Source organism: Rhincodon typus, chromosome 6 (genome assembly GCF_021869965.1).
Source record: "Rhincodon typus isolate 14 chromosome 6, sRhiTyp1.1, whole genome shotgun sequence".
NCBI lineage: Eukaryota > Metazoa > Chordata > Chondrichthyes > Orectolobiformes > Rhincodontidae > Rhincodon > Rhincodon typus.
This window is the reverse complement of record NC_063337.1, coordinates 46,704,393-46,719,146: the sequence shown is the minus strand read 5'-3', so window position 1 is coordinate 46,719,146 and position 14,754 is coordinate 46,704,393. Positions and strand designations below refer to the sequence as shown.

At 40.3% G+C, this 14,754-nt stretch overlaps 1 long non-coding RNA gene across 1 annotated transcript in view; it reads left to right on the top strand.

Moving 5' to 3' along the window:
- LOC125483333 overlaps nt 1-7,606 on the top strand; it is a 58,278-nt gene extending 50,672 nt beyond the window's left edge. The window contains exon 3 of the long non-coding RNA XR_007262295.1: nt 7,054-7,606. This is a non-coding gene — a long non-coding RNA (uncharacterized LOC125483333). The remainder of the gene's footprint in view (nt 1-7,053) is intronic.
- Nucleotides 7,607-14,754: the final 7,148 nt, after the last annotated feature.

The window sequence follows — 14,754 nt, the reverse complement described above, 5'->3', positions numbered from 1 at the left end:
CTGTATAGAGAGTTGCTGTTTATTAAGGTGTATTTACTTCAAATCTTTAATATACTCATAACTGAATGTGTTTATCTGAATTTTATTTGTGATATTCACAAAGGAAGAGTATGTTGAGGACACTGCATAACCTAAATAACCACATTAGTCCATGTACCAATGAAGTGTTGCATGAGTCACAAAGTTTAATATTCTGACACCGATTAAAATAGGAACTTCATATTGTTTGGTTCTGTACTCAATATATTTTACTCTTTGTGAGTGTCAACATCTTTCATATAATGTTCTTGGCCACAAGAATTTGGGAATGCAGTTGGGATTCCTGTTAATTAAACTTAACACAATATATTCTAGCAGGAATTTATGAAATATTTGTGGGCGTATTCCACTAATAAGCATCAACTGGTTTCACAGTTACTATTGTATATCATGTGAGCAGTATCTCAACTTGTAGTCATTTATTGTCTGATAGCTGAGTATTGAAGCATCAATTCCGTTTTGGATGTAACTGCAAATCCTCCCATTGGTGTTAACTTTCACCTGATTGTATACATGACAAACACTGTAAATTATGATGCATGGATTTTCACTTAATTGTTCAGCTTGTATCAAAAGTATTGTTGCAAATGTGTACATTATACTTTCCTTGCATCTAGCAGTGGTAATGTTATTTGATGAAAACAAAACATTGTTGCACGAAGCAAATTATTATAGGTTGGATTGTGCTGTGGTGAGGTGTGTAGTATGTATGTCTTCACCAAGCAGGATCCTTAGTTTGGGGTGTATATCTTTAACAAATTAGATATAATGATTGAAGACAAAAACAAAATGAGGACCAAGGAAATTGGGGCATTTCAGTCAAATCATGTATAAAAAGAGAAATACAAAGAGTGAAAGAAAGTTTAGGATACGAGAGAGGGTTAAAAGAGATCAAAAGATAAAGTGAGAACATAATTACATTTTTAAAATTCCAACAATAATTTGCTATTTGTAGGAATGAAAAATCAATAATTTCAACTGTTCTCTTTCTTGGCCAGAGAGGCTAAGTGATATTGTAAGATTTTGTAAGATCATAAATCTTATCTTTAAAAAAATAGCTATGCTATTTAGCACCAGTCATAACTTTGTGCTTCATGGGTAGTTAATGTACAAATGCAGCATTGTTTTAGAAATGTATGGAGGTTGATACTGAATTGTCACTTTTCTGATGATTATAGATAGATTAAGCGAACGGGCAAAGATTGGGTAGATGGAGTATAATGTGGGAAAATGTGAACCTTGTCCACTTTGGCAACAAGAATTAAAAAGCAGCATGTTACGTAAATGATAGGTCTGGAGAGAGAGATGTATCCTGAAACATGAATCATAAAAAAGTTGATATACATGTACAGAAAGCAAATGTGTTTGCTACAGAGTAATCAAATATACAATCAGGAAAGAGACTTCATCTTGAAGCCTGAATGAAAGGAGAGGCAATGAGGCTTCCCTCATTACTGGCTCTCCTGCTAGAAACAGTTTCTTCATCAAAAATGAAGATTGAATAATTCAAATGTTTAGGAATTCAAATAGAATGTTGTTGTCTACTAAAAGGGCAATGGAACATAAAAGTAGGGATGTTTTGGTACATTGTACAGGACAATGATAAGACCACGTCTAGTGTATATTATATTGTTTTGGTTTCCTGATTTAGAAAGGACCTGATTGCTTTAGGAATATTTTGACTGATTCCTGAGATGAGGGTGTTTATTTTATTAGGAAAGGTTGGGCTTGTATCCATTGGATTTCAAAAGAATGAGTTGAAATAACTGCACCAAGGCCAATATCCCATCACCAAGTCACCCTTTATTTACTTGTGCACAGTACACTGGCTGTGGCCAGCCAGCTCGGACTCAGTCCCCTGAACTGCGGAGATTCTAATCTCCTGGTTATATTGGTCAGCCAGGGCTTTCCTGATTGGTGTTGTTAACCTGGGTCAATCAACAAACTGGTTCCAATCACTAAAGCCCTCCTCCACCAAAGTCCTGGATGTAAGCCTGGTCTTTGGCTTGTAGCTTTTCCTGTGACATTTTTAACCCCAAGTCTAGTTCCTCTGATTCAGACTCTGACATGGGCAGCATGGACTGGACCATAGCCCACCTCTTGCGTTTGGAGTGTCCCGGGAGAGTTTCTTCTTTTTCTTCCAGCAGTAACGGTATTGAAGCTGCATCCATTTTGGACTCTGAGGTTTGCTCAAGACTAGACAGAGACAGAGAACCTATGGTTTCTGACAGGCCTTCAGGCTGATCTGAGGGGCCAGGAATGTTTTCCCCCAGGCCCATTTGTAAGGTAGCAGCTTTCACGTGATCCTTGTGTTTGTTCAGGGCTGTATCACCTACCCGAGCTTTGTAACTCACAAGACCTGACCTTGTGCCAACCTCCCACCTTGTACCCATACGGGGCCATTTCCATAGTGGCACTGAACATCATCCCCTGAATTAAATTGTCTCTCTTGCTAGAGGCAGCATGTGGCCGGCATTGATGTTCCTGCTGCCGTTTCACCATCCCACCCCCAGGTCTCTGGAATATCAGGTTTAACCTGGTGCAGAGTCTTCTCCCCATCAGCAGCTCTGCTGGAGCTATTGCTGTTGTTGTGTGTGGGATGGTCCTATAATCGTACAGGAACTGGGACAGTTTGGTCTCAATTGACGCTGCTTCTTTAAGCCTGCCTTCAATGTTTGGACTGGTCTTTCGGCCAGATCATTGGACGATAGATGGTATGGAGCTGTCCTTATGTATCGACCACCATTGGACTTTAGAAAATATTTGAATTCCCTGCTGCTAAATGACGCCCCATTGACTTTGACCAGTACTTCCGGGAGTCCGTGTATCGCGAACGATGCTCACAGCTTCTCAATCGTCATCCCTGAGTTTGCTGAATGAACTTTATGCACATCCAACCACTTTGAGTGGATGTCCACAATGACCAGGAACATTGCCCCCCTGAAAAAAACGACATAGTCAACATGAAACCGAGTCAAGGATTTTCCCAACCATTCCCACGAATGTGGGGCTGCTGCTGAATGCAATTTTTGTCCTTGTTGGCACTCTGGGCACTGCCTCACCAATGCAGCTATGTCAGCATACAATCCTAGTCACCAGACATAGCTTCTTGCTAGCATCTTTATCCTAGAGACCCCTGGATGACCCTGGTGGAGTTCCTGGCGGTGACCTTTACTCAGGACAATCACCCTGGCTCCCCACAGTAATATGCCGTCCTCTATGGTGACCTGGTCTCACCGGATCCAGGGAGGTTTGCATCCAGGTCGCGATGGCCCTTCTGTTTCACCCATTACCACCAGGTGTTTTAGTTTCACTAGGACAGGATCTTTTTGTGTCCACAGTTGGCTATTGTCAGCGGTGACTGGAATAGTGTCCAGGAAGTTCAAAACCAAAATGGACGCTTGCAAGGGAGACACCATTGGTGGAGTATCTTCAGTGGGAGGCAGCTCAAGGCACCTGCATTAGCCATTTGGCTCCCTGGACGGTGTTCTAACTTGTAGGCACTGAGAATAAGGGCCCAATGCTGAATTCTACCAGAAGCTATGAGCGGCACCTCCTTGTCTTCCTTCAGTAGCCCTAGCACAGGTTTGTGATCTGTTACTATGACAAATTCCTGTCTGTAAAGGTACTGATGGAACTTCCTCACACCAAAGATGACCTCCAAACCTTCGTTCTCTATCTGGGCATATTTGCGTTCGGCATCAGCCAAAGTCCAGGAAGTATACGCTATTGGATGTTCCTCTCCATTGGGCCATCTGCGAGGCAACACTACTCCAATACTGTACGGCGAGTAATCGCACGTCAGCACTATTTCTTGCTTTGGATTGTAGTGGGCCAACACCTCAGATGACGATAGCTGCTTTTTCACATCCTTAAAGGCTACTTCTTGGCTTTGTGACCATTTCCAAGGCTGGTGCTTTTTCAATAGCAGGTGTAAGGGTGCCACGATGGAGGCCAGGTTACGTATGAATTTTCTGTAATAATTCACTAACTCAAGGAAAGGCCTAAGCTCCAGTACAGACCTGGGAGCTGGGGATCCTTTGATTGCCCTCCCTTTCTCTTCCAACGGGTGTAACCCGGTTTTGTTGACTCTGTAACCCAAGTAGGTCACTTGGGGCACCTGGAACACACATTTTTCCTGTCTAAGACGTATTCGCACCTGAGAGAAATGGTTAAGCATTATTTCCATGTCCTCCAAGTGCTCTTTATTGGTCTTCCCTGTTATTAGTACATCATCCAGATAAATGGTAACCTGGGGTAGCCCTTGTAAGATGTTCTCTATGGTGCGTTGGAACAGGGCACAGGCTGATGATACCCCAAACGACAGTCTAGTATATTGGTATAAATCCTTATGGGTATTAGTTGTAGTGCACTTCTGGACTCCTCATTCAGTTGCAATTGCAAGTAGGCGTGGCTCATGTCCAGCTTCATAAAGGACAGCACCCCTCGCCAAATTTGCTTACAAGTCCCCTACGCAAGGGATTGCATATTTATCCAGCTGCGAGAAGCGGATTACCATTTGCTTAAAATCCCCCCAAAGGCAAATTGAGCTATCAGGCTTCACAAGCGGTACAACTGGTGCTGTCCATTCTGCAATCTGCACTGGTTTGGTGATTCCTTCACTCTGCAGCCTCCTGATTTCTGCCTGTACTTTTGCCCGCAAGGCAAATGGCACACGGGGGCCTTGCAAAAATCTCAGAATTGCTTCCTGGTCAACATGTAAAGTGGCTTTGGCCCCTTTCATAGTCCGAGCCCTTCCTGAAAATCTCCTGGTATTTCACTAAGACTTCACCGAGCCAGCTATTTTGTAATCGAATAATGTTGAGCCAATCCAAGCAAATCTTCCTCAACTAATTCCGCTCAATAGACTTGGGCCTGAGCCTTTTGCTACCATCAGTGGTAACTGCACCAACTGCTTCTCATAGGCAACTGGAACCAAAGTTGTACCCTTAATCTGCAACGGTTCCCCAGTGTATGTTCTCACTCTGGTTGAGGTCTTGCGCAAATTTAAAGGTTGGACTCCCGAGCGAAGCTTGTTGAAGATCGGTTCTGCCACAGATACAACTGCACCGGTAACAACCTCCTTAGGAACTAGCTGACCATTTAATCAAACATTAATTTTGATCGGTTCCAATTTGGATGTCACTAAACTCTCCTGGGTACTGGCCTACAAGTTTCCTTCCTCAAGTCAGGCCTTTGCCACCTCGAGTGTGCATACTGGCAGCAACTACAATGGCTTGCCAGCCCAGATCCTGAAAAACATTTTAGCCACTTGGCTGAGGCTTGGCTTTGTTGTGGGGTTCTGCTGTGGGCTGGCCTAGGGTCCCTCTGCTCAGGATATGCCCTGCTGAGGCTCTGTGTTTACCTACACTCAAGTGGTGTTCCCCAAGCTCAGTCGGACATTGGAATGCCCTGTAGCTCCCATGATCCACTTGCTGCATTTTCTAATGACAAGGCCAGCTGTCGTGCCTGTTTGAAGTCCAGTTGGGCTTCAGCTAGAGGGCGCTTCTGCATGGTTATATCATTAATCCCACATACCAAACAGTATCTGAGCAGCTCATTCAGTGTTAACCCAAAATCACATGCCTCTGCCAGTCGTCTCAACCTCATCAAAAATCCTGAAATGGATTCTCTCCATTCTCCAACAGCCGAATAAAACCAAAGCAGAATTAGAGGAGGTTTCGGTTCATATTATTCCTTAATTAACTGCTTCAACTCTTAGAAGGAGTTAGTGTCTGATACTTCTGGGAAAGTTAAGCCCCTTAGAACTGAGAATGCTGCTGGTCCACAAGCAGTCAGGAGAATTACTCATTGCTTTTCATCTTCTCCAATGTGATTTGCCCAGAAAAAATATCGCATTCTTTCCACATAGTGGGCCCAGTCTTCAACAGCAGGATCAAATGAGTCAAGCTCCCCAAATAAAGGCATGATGCCAGAAATGCTTATCCCAACTCCAAGATGACTGTAGCAAGTGAATGTTCTTCAGGCACGTCCTGTTTTCTCTCAATGCCACTGAAATAACTGCACCGAGGCCAGTATCCTGTCACCAGTATCCTGGATCCTGTTACTAGTGCACAGTACACTAGCTGTGGCCAACCAGCTCAGAGTCAGTCGCTTGAACAGTGGAGTTTCTCATATCCTGGTTTTATTGGTCAGGCAGGGCTTTCCTGATTGGCGCAGGTTAACAACCCCAATCAACGACCTCATAGTCAATGAGGCCAACCTGGTTCCAATCACTGTGATTCATTGAAATGTATAAGATGCTGAGGGAATTTGACAGGGTGGATGTTGAAAGGATATTTCCTTTTGTGGGAAAGACTAGAAATAGGGCGCACAATTTAAAAACAAATGTTCTACCATTCAAAATGGAGGTTATTATTTTTCTCTCAGAACATCAAGATGTGGTGGAACTCTCTACCCCAAACAGCAGGTTCAGATAATATCTTTAAGGCATAGGAATGGGAGTATCTTGATTATCTAGTCAGACACTGGCTATCAAGATAAAGTTAATCCCTTAATCCATGCTGCCATAATCTTAAGAAAGCTTGCAGTAAAGCTTGACGGCTGTATGGCCTACTCCTGCTCCTAATTCATGTTTATATAATGAAATCATATATAACTAAATTCATATATAATGAATAAATATATGAAATCTTGAATTTCTTGGGGGATTTACCATTGACATTGCTTAATTCAAACACTTCATTATCCATACTCAGTGACCTAGTTCACTGCAGTTCACACCTGAGAACAGCTGACTTCATGAATTTTGAAACTCAACCTAAACAGAAACTCAGGATTTTTGGGTTTACATGTCACCACAGCTATTCAAATTACTGCTTACATTGAATCTAAAAATTATCAGATTAATGAGGGAGTTGCTTTGCTGTATTTAGATGTGATGCTGTAATCAGATGCTGGCTGCAATGTTAGACCTGTCACATTATTGGCTTGGTGCTGCAGTGCAGCTTTAGTGCTTAACCTTACATGGGCCTCTCTCTATTTGTCCTTTAGGTATTTGATGAGGACATCCCTTCCCCCAGTGTGGGAGGCCAAGAATTATGAGAGGCTTAGTAACAAGAAAGTTTTCCCTATGGATACCGGAGACCTTGAAAACAATCAAACACAGGAGCAACTTAACTTTAAAGGAGAAATCTCTTCGTCTAAATATGATTTGATAAAGCTCTTAGCTTAACTTGGCAGCTTACAAAACTGTGCAGTTTATATGTTCATTGGGTTGTTGCTAGCATTTAATTTAGAAATAAACTTGTGTTTTCCAAAGACCAAAAACTAAAGACCCAGTAGCAATGAAAAACAAACAGCATTGCAAATCACTGATTGTTCTTTTATTGTCAATCAATCACAATTTCATTGCTTAGTTTCATTAAAATTAAACATTTGGTTTCTACTGAATTTTTTAATGTTTCTTCATTTGTTACCCTTTATTAAATATTCACAGTATCATTACATAAATGACCTAAGCATTTAACATTCAATATAAATTGGTATAAATATAACCTTATTTACTAACTATGTTGAAGGTTACATTACAGATATTATTATCCTAAAACTTATTGCTTCAATTGTAGTCTTCATTTGTAAACTGGTTTTCCAGTCTTAACAGCAGTGAATCCTAAATCAGATTGGGTTTTCATAATTGGCTTGATCATGAGTAACTAAACGCTCAGACAGAATAAGTGACTAAAATTGCTACTTCATGAAGAAAAATAAATCCACTGTCTAGATAAATTTTTCATATTAATCTGACCGCAAAACTGAGCAAAATATTTTCTTTCTCTTCAAGCCTGGTGCACTGGCCAGTTTTATGTATCTGTTCAAATCAGGACTTGCCTTTTGTTGACATAGATTTAATCTTGTAGCTCATGATGGACAGTCACAGGAGAGAACCGTAAACAGGCTTTCACTGGGTGGGTGAAGTGTGATCCCACCATTCTCTTGAATTGCTATACTATTCACAGCAGGTAGTAGAAAGTCCTTCCTCATAGATGCAAATCAAATCAGTGGAAGAATTAAATAAAGATCAGTGTTGCAGAATGGCTTTGGTAAAATCTAGTCCTTCCTTTTGACATAAAGTTAATTCCCTGTACACACCCTGTTATATTGCTTTATTTGAAAACAGTTAGGAATCATATTGTTATGTAAATGTATACTTAAATATACTTTCTGTTTCCTGTCTGCCAACTAGCTTTCCTATCTACTTCAATACACTACCCTGAATCCCATCCATTTTAATTTTGTGTGCTAATTTCTCATGTGGGACCATATCGAAAACCCTCTGAAAGTCCAAATAAACCAAATCCACTGGTTCCCCCTCATCAACTCTGCTACTTAGATTCTTGAAGAATTCCAGTAAATTTGTCAAACATGATTCCCTTTTTTAAAATCCATGCTGACTTTGTCCAATCTGGCTTTGTTTTCCAGGGCCCCTGCTATTAATTTTTTTATAATCGACTCAAACATTTTCCACAGTACTGATGTCAGGCTGATTGGTCTATAATTTCCAATTTTCTCTCTACCTACCTTTTTAAATAAAGTGGTTACATTAGCCACCCTCCAATAAATAGGAACTGTTCTCGTGTCTATAAAATCTTTGAAGATGACCACTTATGCACATACTATTTCTAGAGCCACTTCCTTAAGTACTCGGGATGTAGATTATCAGGCCCTGGGGATTTAGCTAGAAACAAAAAAAACTGCAGATGCTGGAATCCAAGGTAGACAAACAGGACGCTGGAAGAACACAGCAGGCCAGGCAGCGTCTGGAGGAAAGCAGCAGTCAATGTTTCGGGTATTACCCTTCTTCAGGACTCAGGTAGGTCCAAATCTGGAAGGTTTAAAAAGTGCTTGTAGGCCTTGAGGGAAGAGATGGTGGCGAAGACAGGAGCTGAGGAAGGTCACATGGCTTAAGTAGTGGGTTTGTTTCAAGGTGTGGTCGAAGAGCTGAAGGGCTGAAGAAGTCACAGCAGTGTGCAGTGAGAAAGGGACTCACTGAGATCATGTCTGAGAGAGGCAGAGAGCTTCTTCAAATTGGGCATCCTTTGAAGAGACTTTGCAATGGTAAAACTTGCTTAGAGACAAAAAAAAACTGCAGAGGCTGGAATCCAAGGTAGACAAACAGGAGGCTTGAAGAACACAGCAAGCCATTCTGCATCTGGAGGAAAGAAATCAACGTTTCGGGTATTGCCCTTCTTCAGGAATCCTGAAGAAGGGTAATACCTGAAAGATTGATTTTTTTCCTCCAGATGCAGCCTGGCTTGCTATGTTCTTCTAGCCTCCTGTTGTCTACCTGGAGATTTATCATTCTTTAACACCAAGTTACCCAACAGCATTTTTCGATGAATACTGATTTCCTTCAGTTCCACCTTCTCACTAAATCCTGTGTTCCCCCTCATTTCTGGTATGAGACTAGCTCTTCTGCAGGGACTGAACTTTATCCTGGTTCAGTCCACAGGGCATGTGGTTTTTGCTTACTGCCTCAGAATACAGGGCAATTAATAAGGGTTGATTGAACAAATGCATTTTAAGTGTCATATTTTTATGAAATCACAATTTAAGAATAAAAACAGCATTGGAAAGTTAAAAAGCTGCACAATATCGAATGGATTAATACAATTAAAATAAATCTTGCAATTTCCTTTGCACAACTGAGTATTGTGCTAATTAGCTGTGATAAAAGCTGCATGTGATCCCCTTGGGGAGATTGGCAATGCAGTGTGATTATAATAGTGCAGAACAACCATGCTGTTGCCATAGTAACAAGGTTCACAAGACCGCAGTGGAATGTGAGTTTGCCTTAATCTTCACAGCAGTGACATTCTTGAACAATTTTAGCATTATGATCTTCATCTGGAATCATCTGCCTGGAACACAAACTTTGGAACATTTATTTTAAAAAGAACCATCACTGCAAAGAATTTAGTTAATGCCTTCTAAACTTCATACAATTCTGAAATCAACCAATTTACTAATGAAACAGAAACGCCTGATCTTCAAACCAAAATGTGTTTCCATGTCATTTTGTGCATATTCAAGGCAAGAAGTATTTGATTGTAATGTTTAAACACTTAAAGCAATGTCATTGAGTCCTCCGTCCTGTGTCCTCATGCTACCTACTTCAACATCTTCATCTTTAATTTCTTTTTTAGTGTAAACTTCAGTGTAATTAATTGAAACTATCAAACATTATGAATAGATTCCTCTGAGGACGTTCTGAAGAAGGGTGACTCAACCTGAGATGTTATGTTGATTGATTTCTCTCCACAGATGCTGCCAGACCTGCTGAGCTTTTCCAGCAATTTCCGTTTTGTTTCTGATTTACAGCATCCTCAGTTCTTTGGGTTTTTGTTATGAATAGATTATTTGGTTTGCTATGATTTTGGGATAAATTAAAAAAGTTTTACAGATGCTTTTCCTGTGTTAATTTAAGATCACTTTTATTGTTTGAAAATGCTTCATGGAGGGAATAGAGGAAATCTGTCTTCTTCAAGTTAGTCTGACCTACATGACTTCAGATCCTCACTAATATAGTGGTGCTAACAGCTCTCTGAAGCCACCAAGAAAGCCATTTGGTTGTGTCCAACCACTACAGTATGTGGGAGCACCTTCACTACATGGAATATAGTAGCTCGCAAACATGGGCCAACATCAGCTTCTCAAGGAAACTGAGGATGGCCAAGAAATACCTGCTTTTCCAGTGATGCCCTTACCCTCAGAATGATTTTTGTCAACACAATAAACAGTTCACAAAAATAAATATAGTAGTTCCAGGAGAAATTAGACAATGTTTGCATTAGGATTCTGATATGCTGTGCAATGAAATTCAAGTACTCGATAATTAAATCAATAAAACCTGCATTGTATGAAGGCACAATAGTGAGTACAGTAGTCGATCCAGAATTATGTGGGCTGTGATTTCCTCTCAGGGCGGGTCCTTTACCCCAACTGCTTCAACAGGCATATCACAGAAAAGCTGCTATAGGAATGATAATTTGACCAAAGTCATGTTGTGCCACTTTAGTGCACCTTCTACCAGTTGATGCAGAATTAAAATATCTGCCAGCATGTCAGCTGATCTTATTGCAGTCAGGGAATAGTACATGCCGAATGAAAATGAGATAGAAAGGAAAATGATTTTAAGAATGGAAAAAGAAAATACATTGTGCAACAGAATGAAAACTACTTAGTTTAATTGGTATGAAATTTCAGGGGTTACATGAGCTTTGCAAATGTTGATAAAAATAATAGAATGGGCCAACAAAATATTCTTTACAACTACAACCAACATCATCTTGAAATCTGAAAACACTCAATGCTTAACAAATTGTGTGGAATTAAAGTCAGAAATTCCTCGCAAGCTTTCAATTGGCTCAGTTAATTCATCCAGCAAGTAGTTGAGTCATAGAGAAGTGAAAGATTCCAAGTCTAATCAATGGTCTGTGGTGAAATACCTGATCCGAACAAAGGGGAATGTGATTTTTTAACTTTAATTTGTTCAGGGGAATGCAAATGATGCTAGCTCAGCCAACATTTATTTCCAATCCCTGATTGTCCTAGAAAAGCTTCTGAGTTCTCGAACTGCAGTATTCTGGTGTGTAGAGACAGTGTTCATAGGAAGGGACTTCTAAGATTTAATACGATCAATGGAAAGGAATCTAAATGTAGTTCCATGTCAGTTATAGGGCTCAGCAAATAAAAGTGATAGTGTTCCCAAAATCTCCTACCATTCATGATTCTTGGTGATAGAACATGCTATCAAAGCAGACTTGGTGAATTGTTTGCGGTGCATCTCGTACATGGTACACACTGCTGCTCCATCAGTCAGTGTTGAAAGGAGTAAAAGTTTAAATTGGTAGATGGGAAGCCAGTCAAGCAGGCTGCTTTGTACAGGATAACATGAAGCTTCTTGAGTTAAATTATCTCTTGCTTGAGGTGGTCATTGCTGGACACTTGTGTGGCAAGAATGATACTTCCCAATTATCAGCTCAACTGTACTCTTGCTACTTATGGACCTGGACTCCTTCAATGACTGAGGAATCGCAAATGGTGCTGAATATTACGCAGTCATCAGAAAACATTCCCACGTCTGACAATGTGATGGAGGGAAGGTCAATAAGAAAGCAGCTGAAGACTTAGCAAACTATCCTGAGGAAATCCTACAATGATGTCGCTTGGGCCTAGATGACTGATATCCAACAACTACAATCATCTTACTTTGTGCTAGTTATGACAGCAACCAGTGGCGAGATGCCCCCTAATTGTTGTTGACTCCTGTTTCGCTGGTGCTTCTTGATACTACATTCAATCAAATATTTTCCTGACATCCAGGGCTATCACTCTTACTTCTCCTCTAGAGTTCAGCTCCTTAATCCATTTTTGAACCCATGGGGTAATGAGGTCAGTTGCCAAGTAGTCCTGCTGGAAACCAAATTGAGCTGCTTATTCCTTTACAAGTGCTGCTTAATAATGCTGTTATTGAAGCCTACCATCACTTTGATTATTGAGAATAAACTGATATGGTGGCAATTGGCCAGGTCAGATTTGTCCTGCTTTATTTCACAGGACATACTGGACAAATTTCCATGTTATTGGGTTGATGCCAGTGTTGTAAATGTACTAGAATAGTTTGTCTAGATGTGTGGCAAATTCTGGAGCCCAAATCTTCCGTACTTTTGCCAGAATGTTGTCAGGGCCCATAGCCCACTCTGGTATTCAGTGTCTTCAGTTGTTTCTTGATATAACATGGAGTGAGTTGAGTTGGTTGAAGACTGACACCTATGATGTTGGAGACTTCATTGCTTGGGATAACTATGGAGATATTGGTCAGTAGTTTTAAAGAATTCATTCAATATAGTTGTGGCCCATATAGTTTTGTCAGCTTCCAAAACTATGCTTTGTAACCACTAAAGACGTGAGTAACACCATTGGCATAGCATTATAGGACAAACGAGAAATTTCCAGTCACAGACTGGAATTACAGGCTAACTGCCTAGATTTCTCATCTCTTATTTATTTGTTTAGTAGGCGTACTAATGATCTCTGGAAGCTGAGTTTAATACTTTCCAAATAAAACTTGATGTGTGATATTTCTAATGGTTATATTGATTTCTGTTATATAACCCTTGAAATATGATGTTTATGTTGGCACGGCATCATGATATCTGAATTCCAGAAACGTCAGAAGGCGTGTACTGAAAGTGTAAGAATGAAAACAAAAAGTGATAATAGGGTTAGGGTTAAGAATAGGCAAGCAGGAAATTGAAACTTATTTCCAACTTACAGCATGGCAGCAAGCCACCTGTTGTAGAAGAACACAACATGAGAACTAGGTACGGGAGAAGTCTATTCTGCCCTTTGAGCCTGCTCCACCGTTTGATCATAGCTGATCTCAACGTTGTCTCAACTCCACTTTCCTGCCCGCTCTCCATAACTCATAACCCATTACTAATTTAAAATCTATCTCCTCCTTAAATTTATTCACCGTCCCTGCATCCACTGTACTTGGGGTAGCAAATTCCTCAGATTCACAACCCTTTGAGAGAAGTATTTTTTCCTCATCTCAGTTCTAAATATCCTTAACTCCAAACTATGACCTCTCATTTTAGATATCCCCAAAAGGGAAAACATCCTTTCTACATTTACTTTATCAATCCCTTTAGCATCTCATATACCTCAATTAGATCACCTCTCATTCTTCTAAATTCCAGAGGGTATAGGCCTAAACTGCTCAATCTCTCTTCATAAACTTGCATACAATAAAAATGTCAGGGCATATGGGCGTTTAACAGTATTTTCTCTCTCAGTTGCCATGTTTTAGAATGTCAGGGATCAAGGCTCTCCAACTTTCATGGTCCCTGATAGCAGCCAAAACCTTGGTGCTATTCTCAAATCATGTACGTGTTCCAGTTCTTTAGCTGTTTATGTATTTCCTCCTCTGTCTTCCTCTTGCTTTGCTAACTCAGTTTTTCCAGTTACTACCAAGGTGTTTGTGGTTTTTCTCTCTCCTAAGTAAATGTCCAAAGAGTTGCAGAACTCTCTTGACGATTGTCTGCAAAAGTTATTCTGTGTGCCCGTGTTCCTCAACACTACTTTAGTTTTGTGTGTCACAGACAGAGTTTATGGACTGAATATTTATTTTAGACAGACAGCCTCTCCACATAGGCAAAAGTGGCCTGAATCTAGAAGTCATGCTCAAAATATGGCCTTCTGAATTTCAGCAGAGTGGTGAAATGGGACTGGTTTTTAAATTGCACATCTTTGTGTGATGTTAGGTGTCTGATGGATTTTGAACTCATAACATGTAAGTTTGGTTTGTGTCTGTGAAGGGGTTTAATGTTGAATTTATAAATATTTCTGTAGTCCTGGTGATTTCTTTTGAAAAAAAAGCAATAAGAAAGATTTCCTGAAGAGTAAGAGAGTTTTGTTTTCATTGGGTGAATTTTCTATGAGCAAACAGCATTAACAGTTATGCACTAGGTTTCAGATCCAGAATTTTTTTTATTTTGGCATAGTGGAAAAACGCATAGCTTGAAAAGTCCTTTTGGTTTCAGGTTTCTGCAGAAGTTTTGGTTGCAGCCAGATGTGTACAACAGTTGCTCCTAAAGAAGGGAGATAGTTTAAATTTGTTAAGACATAGATTTCCTCAGTACGAGGAATCTAGTTTCAAATTCCTGAACAGAAGTGTTTGGTTAAAGCCCT